This window comes from Giraffa tippelskirchi, chromosome 6, assembly GCF_054371585.1.
Source record: "Giraffa tippelskirchi isolate mGirTip1 chromosome 6, T2T-mGirTip1v1.2.pri, whole genome shotgun sequence".
Taxonomy (NCBI): domain Eukaryota; kingdom Metazoa; phylum Chordata; class Mammalia; order Artiodactyla; family Giraffidae; genus Giraffa; species Giraffa tippelskirchi.
This window is the reverse complement of record NC_137280.1, coordinates 2,116,397-2,139,928: the sequence shown is the minus strand read 5'-3', so window position 1 is coordinate 2,139,928 and position 23,532 is coordinate 2,116,397.

Genomic DNA, 23,532 nt, shown 5'->3' with positions numbered 1-23,532 from the left:
CTAATCTCATTCAGGATATTAATCAGTTTTTTATGGTTCTATTTTGCTCCATTACATAATCTTATTTCCTGCAGAATCAGACATTCTATTTTTGTTTGTTCTTAATCTTACACATTGGGTTTTCTTCAGAAAATTGTAGCCTTAAGCTTTCATGTGTTATGGACTGAATGTCTGTACCCCACCCCCCCCAAAATTCATAGTTCATATGTTGAAATCCTAAACTTTTAATGTGATGATATTAGAAAATGGGGACTTTGAAAAGTAATGAAGTCATGAAAATGGAGCCGTCATGAATTGATGCTTTGAGCTGTGGTGTTGGAGGAGACTCTTGAGAGTCCCTCAGACTGCAAGGAGGTCAAACCAGTCAATTCTAAAGGAAATCAGTCCTAATATTCATTGGAAGGACTGATGCTGAAGCTGAAACTCCAATACTTTGGCCACCTGATGTGAAGAGCTGACTCATTGGAAAAGACCCTGATTCTGGGAAAGATTGAGGGCGGGAGGAGAAGGGGACGACAGAGGATGAGATGGTTGGATGACATCACCGACTCAATGGACATGAGTTTGGGTAAACTCCAGGAGTTGGTGATGGTCAGGGAGGCCTGGAGTGCTGCAGTCCATGGGATTGCAAAGGGTCAGACATCACTGAGTAACTGAACTGAACTAAATGGGATTAGTGCTTTTATGACAAGAGATCAGAAAACCTTATCTCTCCTTCTGCCCTCTGCCATGAAGATGACCATCTACAAACCAAGATGTGTGTTCTCACTAGACACTGGATCTGCTAGCACCTTGATTTTGGATTTTTCAAACCTCAAAACTGTGAGATATAACTGTTTGCAGTTTAAGTCACCCTGTCTATAATATTCTATAGTAGCTTCCCAAATTGGCTAAGACACTACTTATATTTGAGACCAAAAGGAAAGGAAATCCACCTCGATACTATATGTCTATAAGTAAAGCTTATTGAAAACTGAGACATTTTACCTTAAGAGTATTGGTGGGATGCCGGCCACCATTCTGCATGAAGTACCCAAAACTCTATTAGAAAAAGAAAAAGCTTTAAAATGATTATACCGATACGAGCATGAGTGGCCCTAGTTTCCCTACATATATTATTTTAAAACTTCTTTGCAGAAAAATCTTTATTTTGTTGTCTTCACTAAAATATAGTTTCAGCCCTATACACCAACTGATTGAAGCACTTTCAGCCATTATGTCTGCGTCCTAACCAGGCTCTCAACCAGGTAAGAAAGGAGAGAGAGAAAACTCCTCCAACAAATACACATCCCAGAAATTGTACATACCACTTTTATCTTCTACATCTCTTTCACATGACCACAGCTGTCAAAAAAGAGAATTTGCAATTTGGTCCTTATTTTAGATAGTTTTTGATCAGCTAAATGTCAGGGATGCCACTGATAAAGGAGAAAGGGAAGAGGCTCTGAGAGGGTAACTTCATTTCTATCACATCCAAGTGTTACGGGCCGCCAGGAAGTACAGAAAATGAAGCAAAAGTGTTTACAATATCAGGTCATTCCTCAAGGTCATCTTAAAATGAAGATAATCTATGGCAACCCACTCCAGTACTATTGCCTGGAGAATCCCCTGGACAGAGGAGCCTGGTGGGCTACAGTCCACGGGGTTGCAGAGTCAGACACGACTGAGCGACTGACATACACACACACACACACACACACACACACACACAACTTTGACTTTTATATGAAATAGTTGAAATTACTTTTTTTAGTCAACTTTCTTACTGACCTTTGGAGAAGGCAATGGCACCCCACTCCAGTACTCTTGCCTAGAAAATCCCATGGACAGAGGAGCCTGGTAGACTGCAGTCCATGGGGTCGTGAAGAGTTGGACATGACCGAGCGACTTCACTTTCACTTTACTGACCTTTAGAAGAATTCATATAGATATGAATATAGATGCAGTACTAATTCTCCATTGGTAGGTAAGGAGAAAGCTATAGGATGAATCAGCAACAATATCATCTACTGTTGGAGTAAATTTCAGAGATCTAAATTTTCTTGGAATTTTTTGTGAATTAGCTAAAAAACTGAAAAAATAAAAGAAAATGCTATATGACCATGTGCCGATTGCCATTCTTTTTTCTCAGTGCTGAGATGTGGCTCTTAAATCTAATCACTCACTAATCAGCACCTTGCTATGGGCCTTCAACTCTAAAGAAATTTTGTATTCAGTGAACTTACTGAAGTTAAACAATGTCACTGATATATAGAATTAATTACCCTGTTAGCTAATGAGTTACTTTTAATACCCAAATATATTATAAGTTTGTGCTATTTGCTTACTTTAGAAATGTTGTGTATTCTTTTTAGTTATAAATACTATGCTAAAAGAATATCTTTTTGTGTGTTTTTTTATTCTTATTGAAATATAGTTGAGGTACAAAGTTGTGTTAACTTCTGCTCCACAGCAAAGTGATTCAGTTATATATATATTCATTCTATTTTATATTCTTCCCTTCTGATAGTATAAGAAGGGTTGATATTTATACTTCTCATAAGAAACTGCTTTTTGTTTATGTGTTTTAAGAATATAGCACTTTAGAATAGATGTAGTTGATCTGAAAACAAAACTGATTATTTTCACATTATGACTCAGTTGTAAGGACAAGTTTTGGGTTAATAAAACCTCTTTCCTCTAAGCATTCAAGATACTACTTACAACTACTCTCATTAAACATTATATTATCCTTGTGTGGAGGATTATAGATATAATGGTGACATTTCTTTGAAGGTGAAAATTCCAGTCAAGGGGACTCCAAGTGATGTGCCCATTACAGACTGCAAATCAGTCAGAATTAAGATAAATCTCATTGACTTCCAGTTTGGTTCTCTGTTTTTTGAGACCACATACTATTGACCCTTTTCTGACAATATCCAATTTTTATTATTGATATATAATTTTCTGTTACAATTATTTTTAATAATTTTATCTCTCTAAATGATAAAATAAAGCTCCATAAAACTTTATTTTATGCATATGGATGAAATTTTTATTATTTGTGAATACAAATTTAAAGAATAGATTATATTTACAGCAAAACTGATAATAGTTGACTTTAATTTTATTTAAGAAAATATGTCCAAGTTACTAGTCTAACTAATCTAACATCACAATGAAGTAATATTTGAAATCAGCAGCATGAAGACTATAAACTGAAAACTATATATAGCTGAAGACTAGTTTATTCAATAATTATGAATAAGCAGGAGGATTTTTAATTTCTATATTATATGAAATGAAGATGAAATCAATTTTAAAAGGCCTTGATTTCAAGCTTTCTTGGGACACAGTTAGTTATACAATATTTCATGGCTTTAAAAGATTTAAACAAAGGTACAAATAATACTGCTATTGCCTAAGGGCAGTGGATACTTACAAAGCATTCAATCCTACAATTTTTTAGATTGAACTAACAGCAAGTGAAGTGTAAGTACACTTTTTGAGTCATTTATCAGTCCAAGGCTGCGCAAAACTATAAAGTCCTTGACATAAAATACTATCAAGGAACTTGTATAGATATACCTATACGACAGGTAAACAAAATTCATCAGCTTTTATATATAAATCTTGATCTGGCTTCTGAAGGTTCAGATTAATGTACTGTTTATATTGATGTTTCTGAACAAAGGAATAAAAACCAACTTTGCTGCTCTTAAAAAATAATACAAAGCAAACAAAAAACAAATGAAATGTTTACCCTTGCTTTTAGAAAACTATTGATATTTACCTTGAATTTTTAATGTGACCTCTGGACACCTAAATTTCTATTGTATTTAATTCTGTGGCCAGTCTCTCTGCATTGTGATTTCACAAAAATGGGGAACAATAGAGGATCCTTCTGACATAGGTTTTAATGTTAGTTTATCAATTGCTATTAGCAAGTCACTGAATGATTTTTGTGATCATCAAAATTATATATTAACAGTTTAAAATCCTACTTTATAGCAAGAGTAGTTGCTTACTAGTGAACCAGTTATAATAAATATTTAGGACTTTTCTGGAATGCTTATTTCAGGAAGCATTGTTCTTTTCTCTCAAATTCCCCATTACTATTTATCTCAGACTTGTCCCAGAGAATAGGATCAATGAATTCAGGTCTTATTCCTTAACTTTCAGGTCTGCAATATTTATCTAACACAGATTTAAGATATTAGCAATTATGATTTTATATATGTATGTATATATATGTGTATATATATATATGTATATATATGGACTTCCTAGGTGACTCAGATGGTAAAGAATCCTCTTGCAATGCAGAAGACCCAGGTTTGATCCCTGGGTTAGACCCAGCAAGATCCCCTGGAGAAGGAAATGGCTACCCACTCCAGAATTCCATGGACAGAGGAGCCTGGAGGGCTGAAGTTCACGTTGTCACAAAGAGTTGTACACAATTGAAGCAACTTAGTGTGTGTATATATATATATATTCTCACTAGGTTAATTTCCATTGGAAAGTAGAGTTCACCACTGCTATCTCATTCAGTGTGTGTGTATATATAGTTGTTGTTCAGTCACCAAGTCTTGTCTGGCTCTTTGCGACACCGTGGAGTTCAGCACACGAGGCTTCTGTGTCCTCCACTGTCTCCTGGAGTTTGTTCAAACTCATGTCCTTTGAGTCGTGGATGCATCTAACCGTCTCATCATCTGGCACCTCCTTCTCCTTTTGCCTTCAGTCTTTCCCAGCATCAGGGTCTTTTCTAATAGGTCAGTTCTTCACATCAGGTGGTCAAAGTATTGGAGCTTTAGCTTCAGCATCCGTACTTCCAGGGTTGATTTCTTTTAGGATTGATTGGTTTTATCTTCTTTTATCTCCTTACTGTCCAAGGGACTCTCAAGAGCCTTCTCCATCACCACAATTTGAAAACATCAGTTTTTTAGCATTCGACTTTCTTTATAGTCCAACTCTCACATCTTTATATGACTACTGGAAAAACCACAGCTTTGATTATATGTGCCTTTGTCAACAAAATGACGCCTCTGCTTTGTAATACAGTCATAGCTTCCCTTCTCTGGCATGTGTGTGTGTGTGTGTGTGTGTGTGTGTATAAAATACTCTAGCATTTGCGTTTCAAGAAACTGCATTTTCTTGACAGCTGTCACTTAATACATATTTTCTGACAAAAATAGATATATTGGCCTTTTATTAAATGTGTCATTTATCTTTTTTATCAAAACATAAGGTTTCTCATATACTACAATTGTCAGTTCTTCACATCTTGCCTTATGACTATTTTCTACCTCCTTCTATAAAATATGCCAATGTTTATGTTATCTTTTCCCAGACACAACATCCATCCATTACAAATTGCAATGCCTAGTGAATGTAAAGGACAACTAATTATGCTCCCTTGCTGTGAATTACAGTCCCAGAATCAGCATCCCCAAAGAGCTGCTGATAAAGCAGTATTTCTCAAAATAGGCCTTTAACTCATCTCCCACACTCTGATGTATTTCCCTTGCTGAAAACACAGTATTATTTTTAATGCAAGTGTGAGCATGATGATTCATTTTAAAATCCCTCACTGACTTTTCACTGTTATTAGGATAAAGGCCCAAATCCATAATTATTATTCACAAGCCCTGACTCAATCTGGTCCCCGGAAAACACTTTCCTTTTTCCCCGTGGAAGTCTTTCCTTTATTCTGGTCTACTGACTTCCCTCCCCTCAGAGCCACGCTGACTCCAAGCCCCTTTCTAGCTCCCACCTTCAGTGCCACTTTCTCAAAGAAATCTGCCCTTCCCTCTCAGACATGGCTGGGTACCTCACTCATCTCTCTCAGAGCCCTTCTTTCTAAGTCTTTGCACTCCTGATCCCAGTTGGGATCGCCTACTAATCCATGTATTTAACTATGGTTTAGAGACTTTGATTTGTTCCAAACCATCAGTATCTTGAGGACGCGAACATCACGTGTCTTATTCACCCTTGAATCTCTCTTGCTAGCATGAAGCCTGACACTCGGTCAGTACTCAGTGGGAAAGATGACGGAAATATATTACACAACAGAAGGTCGAATCAGATTCAGAGCTTCCTACATTGCAAGGATGTTTAGACTTTTATGCAAACTTGCATTCTGGCTTTCTAAGGACAGGGGTGTAGCACAACTTCACGTTCCCTTAACTACAATTCCCAAAGCCAAAGCCCTGAAATAAAAATTGCTTTGCCGTAACTAATTTAGTAGTAAGATCTGGCCAAAATCAATGTGGGGTGATCTAGAACCTTTCACTGTTTTGCCTTTAATGTGAATTTTCATACACAGTGTGTAAGAATTGTCTCAAATGTCACATAAGAAGTGCATTCTCTCTGAAAAATCAAAGGGAAAAGCTTAATTCCAGCTTACCCATATCATCCCCAAAGTTTTAGATAAGGTATTTGGGATCTGCAAATTGAATTATGTAACCTTATTTCACTGAGTCATTTTTTTCCAATCACTCGTCTTATTACCTCCAAGAAGTGCTCCAGAAATAAACTTATGGAAAAACTGAAAAGGCTGGTAGAGAGTGTGTGGGGAACAAAGAGGGAAGGTGAACAGGGTTGAAACAGATCTAGATTCTTTGAACCACAACTCCAGCATCAGAGAGGTAGTTGGAATTATTAGCATTTTCAACCTGGATGGACTGCCATTCTGCCTCAGTGCTATGATTAATGGAGATTCTTTTTTATACTTATTTTTGTGATTTCTGGCATGTTGTTCATCAATAGCACAATTTTGTGTATTATATTTCATTTGCTTTACTTGAAATATTTTCATAAGTATTTCAGTGGGAAATGTGGAATATGGATCATTAGCAGCTAGTTTTCACCATTTATACTCAAAATTTATTGAATACAGTAGTCTGACTTTCTAAACTGACCTAAGCTTTTGATAGTCATTATTAATTCTAGTATAATATAAATAATATAATAGAAATACCTTATTGAGAATGCTATCTTTTTAAAATAAATTTCTTCTCTGTGCCAAATTTTGATAAATACTTGATATTCTATATTTTCTTAATGTTTTTCAGCAAAAATACATAGTAGGTATTATCTCTATATTTATAGATAAAGAAATTTAGAGACAGAAAAATTGATCAACTTTCCTAAGATCTCACACATGGAGCTTCAATTAGAACACAGGATATTCTGACTTCAAAGTCTATCTTACCTAAAAACACAATGATTCTTTTCCTTTATGGAAAAGTAAAGTGGAAAAACTAACTTTGATATTAGAAAATGCAGATGAGTCAAACTGTAAGATCTGTACCTGTAACAAATTGCTTCATAAAAAACTTTATCCAATAATATGCACTTAATTACCTGATATTTGATCCCATAGCAGGTTAAGAGTGCTATGACAAGTTATCAAATTTAATTTAAGGTACCAGACCACCCTACTTGTCTCCTAAGAAACCTCTATGCGGGTCAAGAAGCAACAGTTAGAACCAGACATGGAACAACTGTCTGGTTCAAAATTGGGAAAGGAAGCTATAAATTTTCACCTTGCTTATTTAATTTATATTCTGAGCACATCATGTGAAATATCAGGCTGAATGAATCACAAGCTGGAATCCAATTGCCTGGAAAATGTCAACAATCTCGGATATGCAGATGATACCACTCTAACGGCAGAAAGTGAAGAGGAACTACAGAGCGTCTTAATGAGGGTGAAAGAGGAAGGTGAAAACCCTGGCTTAAAACTCAACATTCAAAACACTAAGATGATAGCTTTCGGTCCCATCACTTCATGGCAAACAGATGGGGAAAAACATGGAAACGGTGACAGATTTTATTTTCTTGGGCTTCAAAATCACTGCAGACAATGGCTGCAACCATGAAATTAAAAGATGCTTGCTCCTTGGAAGGACAGCTCTGACAAACAGAGACAGTGTATTAAAAAGGAGAAACATCACTTTGCCAACAAAGGTCATCATAGTCAAAGCTGTGGTTTTTCCTGTAGTCATGTACGGATGTGAGAGGTGGACCGAAAAAAAAGCTGAGCGAAGAATTGATGCTTTGTTATTGTGGTGCTGGAGAAGACTCTTGAGAGTTCTGTAGACTGCAATGAGATTGAAACAATCAATCCTAAAGAAATCAACCCTGAATGTTCATTGGAAGGACTGTTGCTGAAGCTGAAGCTCCAATACTTTGGTAATCGAATGTGAAGAGCCAACTCATTGGAAAAGCCCCTGATGCTGGGAAAGATTGAAGGCAACAGAGAAGGGGACGGCAGAGGATGAGATGGTTAGATTAGCATCACTGACTCAAGGAACATGAATTTGAGCAAACTCCCAGCGACAGTGGAAGACAAAAGAACCAGCCTGCTGCACTCCATGAGACTGCAAAGAGCTGGACTCAGCAACCGAACAACAACGTCAAGAGAAATCCCTGTGGGAGCTGTCGTAGGGTAAGATCTCTAGAGTCAAACAGACTGTGTAATTGAACCTGCAACTGCTATTACCAACTTGTAAATTAGTCATGTTCTTTCACTGTTGTTTCCTTATGTGCAAAATGGGTGGTGAATTTGTCTAGTCTCTTAAGGCATATGCAAAATAAGTGGAGTATTCAGGTCCATTTGTTAAAGTAATGGTGATGGTGGTTTAGTCACTAAGTCGTGTCCGACTCTTGCAACCCCATGGACTGTAGCCTGCTAGTCTTCTCTGATCATAGGATTCTCCAGGCAAGAATTCTGGAGTGGGTTCCCATGCCCTCCTCCAGGGGATCTTCCCAACCCAGGGATCGAACCGAGGTTTCCTGAGTTGCAGGCAGATTCTTTACCAACTGAGCTGTGCAGCAAGCCCATGTGAAAGCAATGCCATTAATCTAATGCATCCTTCTGAAGTCAATTCCAGTCTGGTAACATAATGGAGACTTATTTATGATAAGTGTTTGCTGTAATTATTACTATTGTTGCTCAGTTATTATTACTGTACACTCTGAATATTTCAGTCAATGAAACATATTTACAACATTTAAAATACCACTAATGAAGAATAACTATTAGTATGAACACATTAGGAAAAATATATCTAGATGCAAAAAATATTCACTTATTTAAAAATCTTAAGCGTCTGATTTAACAATATTTAATGTTTTGATGAAAAGCATTTTTACACTTGAGTTGGCATCATTTCTAATTATATGTAATACTAAGTTGAAATATTTATATTCAGTCAAATGGAAGTAAAAGCAATATGAACATTGTATTGAACATCATCATACACTGTTAGGATGTGGTTTAAAGTAAGTTTATCAAAAGTCTCAATTTATCTAGCATTCTTTCAATAATAACATAACTCACACAAATTCTGATGCATACAGTAGCACTTTGCGTTTGTATGAAACGCAGTACCCTGCTTAGCGAAGGCCTGAACGTTGTTTGAATCCCGCCTTGTTTAGACTTTATGCTGCTGGTCATCATTCTGTCATTCAAGCACTCTGCTGGAGGATCCCCGGGAATACAAGCCAGTACTAGATTTAAAGCTGTAGTTTAAAAAGATCCTTTCCTTGAAATGATGCTTCATCATATTTTGCATTAAATTTAAGACTATCATCTGTAGTAAAAAAAAGAAAAGTATATTAGGTAAGAACATATTATTGAGAGCTTAATTCTTCACAATTAAGCTTGTGCCCTTGTTACTATTTCTGACTTCAAATAAAGTGTTCAAAGTATATTTTCTTAACATAGGACATAAACAAATGCGTGTGATGACCTGAGACAAACGCCCACTTCTCTGAGCTTCAGTCGCCCCATCTTAAATGACAGTTTGCTTATTGAGCCATAGATCCTTTTGTTTCCTCTTTCGTTTTCCATTCATTTTTTCCCTCATTTACAAAGATCTGAGTAAGTATAAGAAACCAGGCAGAGTCCCAAGAATCTGGGGCGCCCAACAGGGAGACCAACAAACAAAACCTGAATGACGTTTTCATTCTACTGGGAATACAATAATGTCTGATTAATAGTAATTTTATACAGAATAATGTGTATACAGGAAATAATGTATCTCTGCTCCCTTCTCCGATAATTCTTAGTTTTTGTTGGTCTCCTTCATACACACTTCCTATTTTTAATTAGATCTGATTCTCTGTGTACTGGAGCACAGGATCCATGGCTTCTAGTGCAGCGTTTTTGGTTGGCATTTGAGTAAATAGATGAATAAATGATACTGAGCAGATATTCAATGCCAAGGTTGAAAATAAGATTCTGCCCAAACAAGACATATGCTTTTTATATAATTTTTGACAGAGTCTAAAAAAAAGTGGGTATGAACTCCAAAGTCTGATTTATGCTACATCTTTAAAACTCACCCTTTATTTTGTCGATAGATGATACTTTACATTAGCACATCAGTGGGCCTTTCTGGAGGCTCAGTGGTGAGGAATCCACCTGCTAACGGAGGAGACGTGGGTTCCATCCCCGGATCAGGAAGATCCCTTGGAGAAGGAGATAGCAGCGCACCCAGGATTCTTGCCTGGGAAATCCCACAGATAGAGGGGCCTGGTGGGCACAGTCCATGGGGTCACAAAGAATCGGACACAACAGCACGGGCATGAATGGGACAAGGTTAGTCTGATGACAGCATATTAGGGATTTTGCCACGCTGCATCTTTAATGTTCTATTGCTACTACCTCTTTCAGAAAGAGAAGCATGTGCTATGTCAATAGGCAAAATTCAGTTATTAAAATGACTATTAATAGAGAATATGCAATAAACCTGAAAGAGCTTTGTGGGAACACCTCAGTTCTTGTAATAATGTAGTTTAAATTAATAACCGATTTAACCTCAATAACAAGCTATTGACTTGTGAGCTCTTCTTTTTTAATGTAGACGTGTATTTACTATGAGAAGCTGATGATCTGAGCCACAGTCAGCTCCAGGTCTTGTTTTTGCTGACTGTATACAGCTTCTCTGTTTTCAGGTACAAAGAATATAATCAGTTTGATTTCATCGTGGGCTGTTTGGTGATGTCCATGTGTAAAGTCGTCTCTTGTGTTGTTGAAAGAGTGTTTGCTATGACCAGTGCGTTCTCTGGACAGAATTCAGTTACCATTGCCCTGTTTCATTTTGTTCTCCAAGGGCCAAACATGCTTGTTACTCCAGGTATCTCTTAAATTCCTATTTTGCATTCCAATCCCCAATGATGAATAGAGCATTTTTTTTTTTTTTTGGGTGTTAGTTCTAGGAGTTCTTCTAGGTCTTCATGGAACTGATCGGCTTCAGCCTCTTTGGCATCAGTGGTAGGGGCATAGACTTGGATTACTGTGGTTACATTACTACATGTCGAGTGGCTCTCCTTGGAGATGAACCAAGATCGTTCTGTCATTTCCGAGGTTGCACCCAAGTACTGCATTTTGGACTATTTGGTGATTATTAGGGCTACTCCATTTCTTCTATCGGATTCTTGTCCATGATAGTAGATATAATGGTCATCTGAGTTAAATTTGCCCATTCCCGTCCATTTTAGTTCACTGAGTCCTTAAGATGTTGATGTTTATTTTTACCATCTCCTGCTCTTTGAGTAAATTAGCCTGGTGTGAATTATGTTGTAGAGATATTAATAAAACATTTAACTTACTTGGATTATGTCAAAGGGCCATAAACTGTCCATGAATCACTTGACCCAGTGGTTTGACGTTTCCCGGACTCTCTTGTGCTTGATTCTTCTATGTGCCTCTCACATCCACTGTGCACCTGAGTCTCTGAAGAACTTCTATAAATGATATTAAGGGACACTCATGTGCTCAGGATGCTGGTTGGATTTAGTTAACACGAAAACTTTTTCGAAGATTCATGGGTGAATACATTAGATATTTATTTCCTTGCTCCTTTATTTGGAGTTTGCCTGTGTCCCTCAACCAAATGAAACATCTCTTTCCAAGGCAGCTCTCTCCAGAAGAAATTTCGTTTCTAGCTTCCAGAAATGCTTTCTCCCCATGTTCATGAAGGGCTTCCCTGGTGGCCCAGAGATAAAGAAGCTACCTGCAGTGCAGGAGGCCCAGGTTCAACCCTGGGTCAGGAAGAGGCGCCAGAGAAGGGATAGGCTACCCACTCCCGTATTCCTGCCTGGGAAATACCATAGGGAGAGGAGCCTGGTGAGCTACAGCCCACGGGGTCACAAAGAGTCCGACACGACTGAAGCAACCGGCAGCAGCAGCAGCACCTCATTAACAAGGGGTCAGGCTGATGACAACCACTCTTACCAGCCTGGGAGCCCCGACCGCTCCGTGCGGTTCCCTTGTGTCTTGCCTTCTTGATATTTGGTCCCTTTATAAAATCTTCCTTCAATTATCCTCATTTTAACTTGCTGTCTGTTTCCAACTGGGGCTCTGACCGATAAACACACTAACTACAAGTCTTTGAAACTTAATATTTTAATTCTCCATAAAGATAGCTCTAAGGATGAAGGCGTCAAACAGATACATGTCCAGCCTTCCTTTTAGGAGAGCCTTATGAAGTTGTTTGGTAGTAACGAAATGGTAAAACACATTCCAAACCTCTCCACGACTATACATCTTCTAATCCCTAAATGCAAATATGTCTAATTAAATATTTATATTTATACCTACAATGTAATTATATTATCCACAACTGTATTTGCTGATTTAACAAGATACACTCTACACTGCCAGCATATTAAAAACAAAATCAAATTAATGAAAATAATTGCATTTTTTGGTTGAATAGCATATAGAAATACCTGTAGAAATATAATTGCTATAAGTGATGTTATGGTACTTCGAGCAATAATGAAATCTACTAGACAAATATAAATTCAGACATGTTGAATATTGCTTCTAAATTAAAGTAAAAAGAAAGAAACATGACTTCTTTCTGCAGTGGGGTTTTCAAGGTCACATATGTTTATCTCAGTTTAATTAGAATTTGAAATCCAATTTCAGGGTACATTTGGCAGGTTTAAAATCATATTTGAAGAAATGACAAAATAAAATATTTGAGCAATGTGTTAAGATAATCATCTCAAAACTGTATAAAATAAGATACAAGATTAAAATTGTTGAGAATTGTGTAAGTAATACCATTTTATTTTAAAAGAACTAAGGACAAGTCAACTTAGTTTTACAGTCAAATAAAAGTAGCAGAGAGAGGGAGGAAATCAAGAATAACATACTGTGGGGATAACAGTCTAACCTCTTAATCATGAATTAGTTACTATAAAATTTGCGAAAGTTACATGTTCAGAGGAGTTCAGAAAACTAATCACCGCTTCATATGTTCCAATTTTCCTTTATGCTGTTTGTATTTTATTCCACAGATTGTAGATTTCTGAAAAGGGCAACCCACACTTAAATTTACTGATAGTAAATAAGGATTTTTGAAAAAGTATCAAGATATTCAAGTTTCATTTCACATCCTGAGTTACCATTAATCATCTTTCTCCAGCATCCTTCACAACGGATTCCTGCTTCCCTTTAGACAGGCTTCATGGTAGACCTGTAATCACAGCTATTCCAAAAGCATATGTGAGTCTCTTAGAAGGTGAAAGATTCTTTGTGGGAAGCACCTAACTCAGTTATCTTTGCTTGGCCAAATACTGAACACATCTTTGCACAGAGAAGGTACTCAGGAAACTATTAAATTGAAACATTATGTTGCTGAAACAGAAATATAATCATGGAATACAGATATTAAAGCTATCATGTTTGGGATATTTTCCTATATAATATCAACTCCTAAATTAATATTCCCTCACTTTCCATATATGAAAGAGAATAGTGGGTTTAAATAAGATGATAATGATGATAATCTCAACTCAACTGGTATATAATTCTGAAAATGCGGATAAATCACAGACTTTGATTTGCTGAGATGATGTTTCTTCCTTATAAAATTAAGGAATCCAAAATTAGAAGGGGACTGAATATTCGCAAAATACTTGCTTGATATATATATAATATAAAGCTAATCTATTTTAATGCATGCAAATCAATTCATAGCATTTTAATTCAAATATACACACTTGGAGGTAATATTTTATAGTTTTGTGGTAATTTCATGGACTATATATTTACATGTTTAGCATATATTATACGATATCGTTCGCTTTTCGCTGAAGTTGAAATCTTGATTAAAAAAATTGTAAATACATGAATCTGATTAAACTGCATGAAAGAAGTATGTGCATTCAGATGTTGTATATATACATCAGAATTAAAAATAAATTGCACATGGCTTGTTTTAATGTAATTCATTTATAATAGATAATCTAGAAGCACTTCCAATACTGGTTCCTGATATAAGGTTATTGCCTTTACCAATAGAATTTATGCATATTAAAAACACTGTGGACCTGATTTTGAATATCCTTCATAAAGATGTAGTTTTTAATATTGCTGTTAAATACCAAGAATTTTTTAAAAACTTAAAATAGAATATTTTTATTTTTTTTTATTTTTTTATTTTTTTTAATAAATTTATTTATTTTAGTTGGGGGCTAATTACTTTACAATATTGTAATAGTTTCTGCCATACATTGACATGAATCAGCCATGGGTTTACATGTGTTCCCCTTCCTGGACCCCCCACCCACCTCCCTCCCCATCCCATCCCTCTGGATCATCCCATTGCCCCGGCCCTGAGCCCTTGTCTCATGCATCGAACATGGAATGGTGTTCTGTTTCACATATGATAATATACATATTTCAATGCTATTGTCCCAGAACGTCCCACCCTCACCTTCTCCCTCAGAGTCCATAAGACTGTTCTATGCATCTGTGTCTCTTATTCTGTCTCGCATAAAGGGTTATCGTTACCATCTTTCAAATTCCATATATATGCATTAGTATACTGTATTGTTGTTTTTCTTTCTGGCTTACTTCACTCTGGATAATGGGCTCCAGTTTCATCCATCTCAGTAGAACCGATTCAAATGTATTTTTTTTAATGGCTGAGTAATATTCCATTGTGTATATGTACCACAGCTTCCTTATCCATTCATCTGCTGATGGACATCTAGGTTGCTTCCATGTCCTGGCTATTGTAAACAGTGCTGTGAAAATAGAATATTTTTAAAATCTAGCTTTATTTTATTCATCACTATTTCAAATACAAGTACACATTCCTTTCTATACTATCACCTAGTAATATCCTGGATTAAAAGGAAAGACAAGCAATTACATGTTCTATGTATTATTTATTAGATATTCTTCTCTTAATGTTTTCTTTCCAGGAGAGATGAGGGTAATGACTGTGTTTCTGAACTTATAGTCTAATATCATCAGCTCTCACTCTAATAGTCCTTACTGCTAGAAGGCAGGTTTCTCTGTCTGAAGATTCTCTGAGGAAAGTAATAACAGGATGGTTTCTGGAGGTAGTCAATAGTTTGGATTTGTAGTTTACCAAGTTTACTCTGTGTTGAGAGAAACAGATCATAGACACGGGTTTTCCCCTCTTCATACCTCTTTACGGCATATTAGAAAAAGAAAAATCTCAGAATAGTACGAGAAAGCTGTAAAACAATTACTTCTTCAATGTTCTTGAGGAAAACTAGTCTTTAAATTCCTAAGCCTATTAATGATATATTTTTCTTAGTTCATGTAACAAAAATATCACAGCCTGGGTAGCTTCATAAACAACAGAAAATTATTTCTCACAGTTCCAGAGGCTAAGTTCAAGCTCAAAGCACCAGCAGACGGTATCTGGGGAGAGCCCACTTCTCGGTTCACAGACAGCTGTCTTTTCTCTGTGGCTTCATCTGGTGGAAGGTGCAACAGAGTTCTCGGAAGTCTTTTTTATAAGGGCATCGATTTTACTCATAAAGTTTCCACCCTTGTAACCTAATCACTTCCCAAAGTTTCCACCTCCAAATACTATCACAGTGGAAATTAGGATTTAACATATTAATTGTGAGAAGACATAAACATTCCGTCTATCGCAATATTTTTATTTATAAAAAAGCACTTTTGGAGGAAAAGCTTCTTTGATTGAGCACTAAAAATGATTTTCTCAGAAAACACAGGATGGACTCAAAGGCCGTCGCTGACTTCTCTGGTGAGCACTGCCATTCCTGCCAGAGGACCCCTGCCTTCTCTCCATGCGCATATTGTGAGCGAACAACGTTATTTTTATTTATTTTTAATTGAAATATATTTGATTTATAATACTGTATTGTTTTTGAGTATACATTAGTTTTAAATGAGATAAAATCTAGTTCACGTAACAGTACTGCACTGAGTTCAGAGACCTGTCGAGACGGAGTGAGTAAAATCTCAGCATCGAAGAAGAGGATGGGGTGTTGAGTTAGCAGGTGGACTGCAGGGAAAGAGGTAATTGTTTGGGTGCTGGCAGGACTGATCGTGGATTTCTCCAGTCTATAGAATACAGGAAGGACCGAGGAACAGAACTAAGTTCACTTGTTAGAAAAATAATCCTTTTATGGTTCTGGGCAATTTAAACTCCTCTGTAACAGGAATTCTTTTTTTTTTTTAATGTAGGTATCATAAAATACTTTCAGATGTTCACTGGCATCTTCAGAACTCTTTTAAAACCATTTTAGGTTCACTAGATAGGAAGTAGATAAATCAGTACATAGAGTGCATGGGTCAAAACACATTTCTTGAACCATAAAAATGGGATTTTAACCAAAAGTATAAAACATCAAAGACCATTATTCCACATTCATAGAGTGATTCCACAGATATATAGCTATATTATATGATATCTTCAGAGAACTGGTGAGATGATGTTTTATTCCTATGTATCTAAAAGAGAGTCATGCTTAACTTATATAAGCGTTCTTATAAATATGGACAAAAATTACCACATCATGAAATATTGTTTAATCTCTGTGCTCTGCTCTATAGAACTGCAGATGTATAATGTAGACATTGGGTTGTTGTTTTTTTTTTGCTGCTAATATGTATCATCGTTCACATGAATTCCTCCAAGATACTACCAAGCGGTTGTTTCAAAGGCATCATCAGTTTTTAAAAATATTACCCATGGAAATAATCACACAATTAAAACAGCCTAAAACTCATTTGAGTACAGAAAGTTTCAGACTTAATTTTCCTTAACATATTGAAAATTTTAATTTAATTAGACCATTGCTCTGTATGATTTTCTTTTACTAAAATAATAGATGGCTTTAGTTGATTCACCCCAAGCCATAGCCCATAAAATTATCTATTATATATAGATTTTCAGGAAAAAAATGTAAATATATGCAAATGATTTAGGATATAGGAAGATTGCCAAAAGGGGTCCTTGGGCAGGGGTCCCCAACCTCTAGGATCTAATGCATGATGGTCTGAGGTGGCCTTGATGTAATAATAATAAAAACAAAGTGCACAGTAAATGTAATGCATCTGAATCATCTCAAAACCACCACTGCTATCTGCAGCCCATTCGTGGAGAAATTGTTTTCCACGAAACTGGTCCCTGGTGCCAGAAATATCGGGGATTTGAACAGTACTCGGGGATTGGAACCCATAATAGCGCAAGAAAGAAGAAAGAAAGAAAGTGAAGTCGCTCAGTTGTGTCTGACTCTATGCGACCCTGTGGACTGTAGCCCACCAGGCTCCTCTGTCCATGAGATTCTCCAGGCAAGAACACTGGAGTGGGTAGCCGTTTCCTTCTCCAGGGGATCTTCCCATCCTAGGAATCGGACCCGGGTCTCCTGTACTGCAGGCAGATTCCTTACTGACTGAGCTACGAGGGAAGCATAAGGGCTGTATTTCATCTGCGTCGCAGCTGCTGGCACACTCCACACACAGCCAGGGGAGGACTGCCCTGCCCGCTCAGGGTTCTCAGCCATTTTCACTCCTTAGGCTCCAAATTTCAAGTGTCTGTAGTGGGAGCCAACCCTTTTCAGATATTTTAGGTTAAAAATACCCTTTACCTTAAAGCTATCCAATGAGTACTTATTAAAAACAAAAGAAAACTATACATAGCCCTTAAAGGAAGCTACTAACCTCTCTTTTTCGTTGGGCCGTCACCTCTCTCTAATGTCCCTCCCACTGAACTGGTCTCCAGGCTGTTTTTCAATCTTGTACTTTGTCCCTTCAAATGTGCTCTGCTTAACGTGACACTGGGCACTCCAGGAAGACTGCTAAGTACTAAATGCTTTCTTAAAAGCCACGAGATCTTTTGAGAAAGGCTCCAAAGAGCTCTGTTGCCAGCTTCCTGAGGGAAAGTGAAGCATCTGTATTATCTACCGTGTTAAACAAGCCCCTCAGGACATTCGCAGATACTAACACACAGCACCCTGCCCCCCCATTTCAGCTCCTCGCACCCTGGGGCCTGACCTCTGCTGTTGCTGAGGTGCCAGCCTCTCCAGGGACTGCTTAGGGATCAGACTCATCCCAGGCTCCTGGCTGCTTCCCTTTCCCCGTGAGCTGTGCTTCACTGCGGGAACAAGCGTCCTAAGAAATTTGACGGGCTTCCCAGGTGACACAGTGGAAAGAACCCACCTGCCAATACAGGAGATGAAAGAGACATGGGTTCGATCCCTGAGTTGGGAAGATCCCCTGGAGTAGGAAATGACATACTGCTCCAGGACTCTTGCCTGGGAAATGCTATGGGCAGAGGAGCCTGGCAGGCTACCGTCCATGGGGTTGCAAAGAGTCAGACAGGACTGAGCACGCACAGGTAAGGAGTTGGGTAGCACTGCCTGGAAGAGGAGCCGGAAGGGTGGCTGATAAAGCGGCTTTCTTTAAAGGAAAATGAGACCGGCATACAAATGATCTCCTTTTCTCTTCTCTAGTCAACTATTTGGAGACGCAGTGGTTTCTTTGGCCTCTCTGAAGACTCCCTGTGAAACCAAGCGCTAGTTAACATACTTCTGAAGCTGTGATCAGCTCAGTAATGTGTTAAGTTAAATATTCGCTCTTTTCCTCCTGCTTCATTCTAAAGTCATCTTCTCTCTTGCTTCCCTGCTATCTTGCTCCCTACCGAAGTGTTAGCGCTTACATTTTGGCATGGGCTGAAAATACACCCAACCAAAGAGTTATTTTTAAAAACATCTGCAACTTATTTGTAGAGTATATAATACACACTACTTTTTTTAATGAAAGATATAAGATATACATAAAAAATGAAATTAAAAAAGATAAAATGAAGATTAAAACCATTATAATTTTCAAAGAATATGTATTAATGGCATAACTTTTATCTTACTATATATACTAATTTTAAATATATTAATATTATCAGTAATACATTGATGGAATCATTGTGACTGACTATATGTCGTAGTTAAACAGTAAACAACTTAGTCTTAATTGTCTTGAATCTGGGACTTAAGCAACTTTCCTGGTGGCTCAGATGGTAAAGCGTCTGCCTACAATGCAGGAGACCTGGGTTCAATCCCTGGGTCGGGAAGATCCCTTGGGGAAGAAAATGGCCACCCCCTCCAGTACTCTTGCCTGGAAAATCCCATGGACGGAGGAGCCTGGTGGGCTACAGACCACAGGGTTTCAAAGAGTTGGATGTGACTGAAGTAAATTAACACCATGAAAGCACTGAAGAAAGCAAGTCATATTAGAGAACAGATATTTATATTTATAATGTTTCTTTTATTATAACTATACTAAAATATTTTATAGTATTTGGTTTTAAATGCAATGTAAGATAAAAAGATACCATTATATATATATATACAAATACACACACAAATATATAACTCCTACTATATGTAATTATGATTGGTGACTTAAAGGCTAAGTTGTGTCTGACTCTTGCAACCCCATGGGCTGTAACCCACCCGTCTCCTCTGTCCGTGGGGTTTCCCAGGCAAGAACACTGTAGGTGATTGCCGTTTCCTCCTCCAGGGAATCTTCCCAACCCAAGGATCAAACCTGAGTCTCCTGGATTGCAAGCGAATTCTTTACCAACTGAGCCACCAGGAAAGCTCACTATACATATTTAAGCCCTAATCAATTTGACAGGAACACTAGTGTTTACAAACAACTATTCAAGATAGCATGATTTTATATTCTTGACTGCCTATGTTATCCTTTATCCATGTGGGCTGGCCTGGAACACCCATCCATTGTTCCAGAAGGTGTTTAAGAGCACATTAAAAACTGCTGAGCAAGTGTTACTTAATCTAATTCTGTTAAATTTACTGACCCTAAAGCCATCTGTCCTGAACTAAAATGCTCAGAATATCAGTAGGTAGTTTATTTATATGGTCATAAATGATGGACCATGTGGATTAAACCAGAGAGACAGCATAAGTGGCCCCAAACTAGTCAAATGGGACCTTCTCTCTTCCAGTTCTGGGGCAATAATAAAATGTGCTTAACCACTCAGAGATTAACTGACCAGATGTGTTTTACATCTTAGAGAGAATGCAAAATCTGACTCTAGAAAAATAGATCAAATTAATTCAGAATAAATGTGCTCTTATGACAGCTTTATTCTGTTTAGTAAATATTTAAGACATTAAAAAATATAAAGAATAATAACAAATCACCTATGTAGGCACTATCTAGCTTAAGATGTAAAACATTATCAATAGAATTAAGGCTGTATTGTAGCCGAACCTGATGCATCCTTTTTTTTCTGCATAGAAATCTCTGCAGTACTCTCATGCAGTAGCAAGCACGTGCAACATTTTTATTTCCCACAATTATAGATCAAATATAATAGTAATATTCTACATATGTAAAATGTGTGTAATCTGTGTATACACAAATGTATTTGTGTCTGAATATATACATGACTATTTAAGTTTTTAAAGTGTCATATATTTAATGATGTATTTATTTTACTTGAAAAAAGTATAATTTTAGTTTTCAACATGCAAAATTAAATACATCTCAATCAATTATATCTAACTGTACTATTAGATACAATGATATTTAGATATCTAAATATTTAGATACAACTGTATCTAAACTGGAGAATGAATATGCTCAATGCTAGAGAATGAAAGAAAAGTATCAGGAGAAAACTGAATTTTTTCCAAAACTACCCTCCCAGGAAAGCTCCTTTGACATTCACCCTTATCAGTTCAAAGGAGCCTTATTTCCTCTAAGTGTTTCTAATACTAGGTATGACATCCTATAAAATCCATACTTTACTCTTCTGTGTATTTTTCAGGATTGATTTTAGGGGAAGAATTCACCAATCTGAGTTAAATCACAGTGTTATCACCTGCTGACTTTTTCAATATTAAGATTCTCAAATGTTAGAACATGATTTACTTTATTTTTATTGACTTTTATAGATAATTTTAATAGCAATTGGTATGTTCAGGGTTCCAGTCATATTTGAATAACTTTAAATAGTATTTTTCTAAGGTATTTATTTCATTTAAATTTTAAATGTATTATCATTAGTTATTCATATGATAGTTGTTCATATCATAGTTATTTCTTATGATATTTCTAACTCTTCATCTACATAAATATCTTTAAAAATATTTCTAATACTGGTTTTTGCATTTTTCACTTTTTGTCTTGAGCATTGAGACATAAAGTTGTCTGTTTATTGGTATTCCCACTTGTATTCTTTTAATTTATTTCCATTAATAATTGGAGGATAATTGCTTTACAATATTGTGTTGGTTTCTGCCATTTAGCTGCATAAATCAGCCATAGATATATGTATATTCCCTCCTTCTTGAACTTCCCTCCCACTTCCCCATTCCCCCCCTAGGTTGTCACAGAATACCAGCTTTGAGCTCCCTGCGTCACACAGCAAATTTCCCCCATCTATCTCATTTTACATTTGGTGATGTACATGTTTCAGAGCTACTTTCTCACTCTGCCCCACCCCTCCTTGCCTCACTGTGTCCATAAGTCTGTTCTCTGTCTGAGTCTCCAGGGCCGCCCTGCAGATAGGTTCATCAGTACCATATCCATATTTTTAGAGTCCATATGTATGCATTAATATATGATATTTGTTTTTTCTCTTTCTGATTTACTTCACTCTATATAATATCGTCTAGGTTTGTCCATCCTACTAGAACTGAGTCAAATGCATGCCTTTTATAGCCGAATAATATTCCACTGCGTTTATGTGCCACAGCTCCCTTATCCGTCCATCCGTCGATGGGCATCTAGCTCATTTCCTTGCCCTGGCTGTTGTGAACAGTGCTGCAGTGAACACTGGGGTGCCTGTGTCTTTGCCAACTGTGATTTTCTCAGGGCATGTGCCCAGGAGTGGGATTTCTGGGTCACACGGTAGTTTTATTCCTAGTTTTTCAAGGAATTTTGATACTGTCCTCCATAGTGGTTGTTTCAGTTTGCATTTCCACCAGCAGTATAAGAGGGTTCATTTTCTCCATACCCTCTCCAGCATTTATTGTTTGTGGGTTTTTTTGATGATGACCATCCTCTCTGTACATCTTTTGGCCTGGGTTTTCCACAAAATACTCTTTTTAATTGAATTTCCAAACTTCTATGTCTTTGGGCATTTTTTTTTTTCCTTTTCAAAATTCATGGGTTAAGCGATTTTCTAACTTACTTTAAATTTCTTTATATTCGAGAAAATGTAATTACTATATAAATATTCATTTAATTGCCTAGCTGCATCTCACATGCTGTGATATTTTTAAATTTATGTATAATATTTTTAAAGTTTATTATAATTTAAAAACTCAATTCATAATTTACAATGTGATTTTGTTTGCCAGGTTGTGAAATATTTGGGCTATAGTTATTCTTTTATTTCTAATTTTTGTTATTATATTCAAGACATAGTGTCTGTATATTGTTTCCATGGAAAAACCAATTTCTGCAATATTCAGATATGCTTAAGAAATATAGCTCTTTACTATTGATTGGATTCATGTTTGTGCATAGTTCTATTAGGACAGCCTTATTAACTGTGCTGCTCCTAAATTTATCTCTTTAATATTCTTGCCTGTGTCAGCTACCGATTTCAGAAACACTTTTTCCCAAGAATACCCTCCTAAATTTCCTGCTGTGACTATTTCATTTTTTCCATTTGTGTGCATTGATATTACGTGTTACATGCTACCTTGTGTGTGTGTGTGTGTGTGTGTGTGTGCGCACTAAGTCACCTCAGCTCAGTCACTTAGTCGTGTCCAGCTCTGCGACTCCACGGGGAGCAGCACGCCGGGCCTCCCTGTCCATCACCAGCTCCCACCAACTGAAGCAACTTGGCATGCAATATTTATGTACTTGGTTCAGTTTTATTATTTGGTTGATATTTTCTTTTCCATTCTTTAGTTAATATGTCTAATTTAGGTGTAGGCATATTATTTGTAAAGACAGTAGGAGTGAGATTTTTTAATTAAAATTCTAATATGGATATCCGTGTGTTTAAACAAACATTTAGTTTTAGTTGGTAAAATTATATATATTTGAACTTTTAATACTGTTTATTTTCTCTGCTCTATACTTCTGATCCCCTGTGTTGTACTTAGATTTGCAGCATTTGGATGTTCTCATGTTGGAAGGAAAAAACAGCTTTCTGATTTTTTTCCATGACTGAATACTTGCCATACAGGTGCAACACACTGAGTATTGCTAAATGTATTGGTAACAGTTTTATTAGAATCATGATTATTTTTATT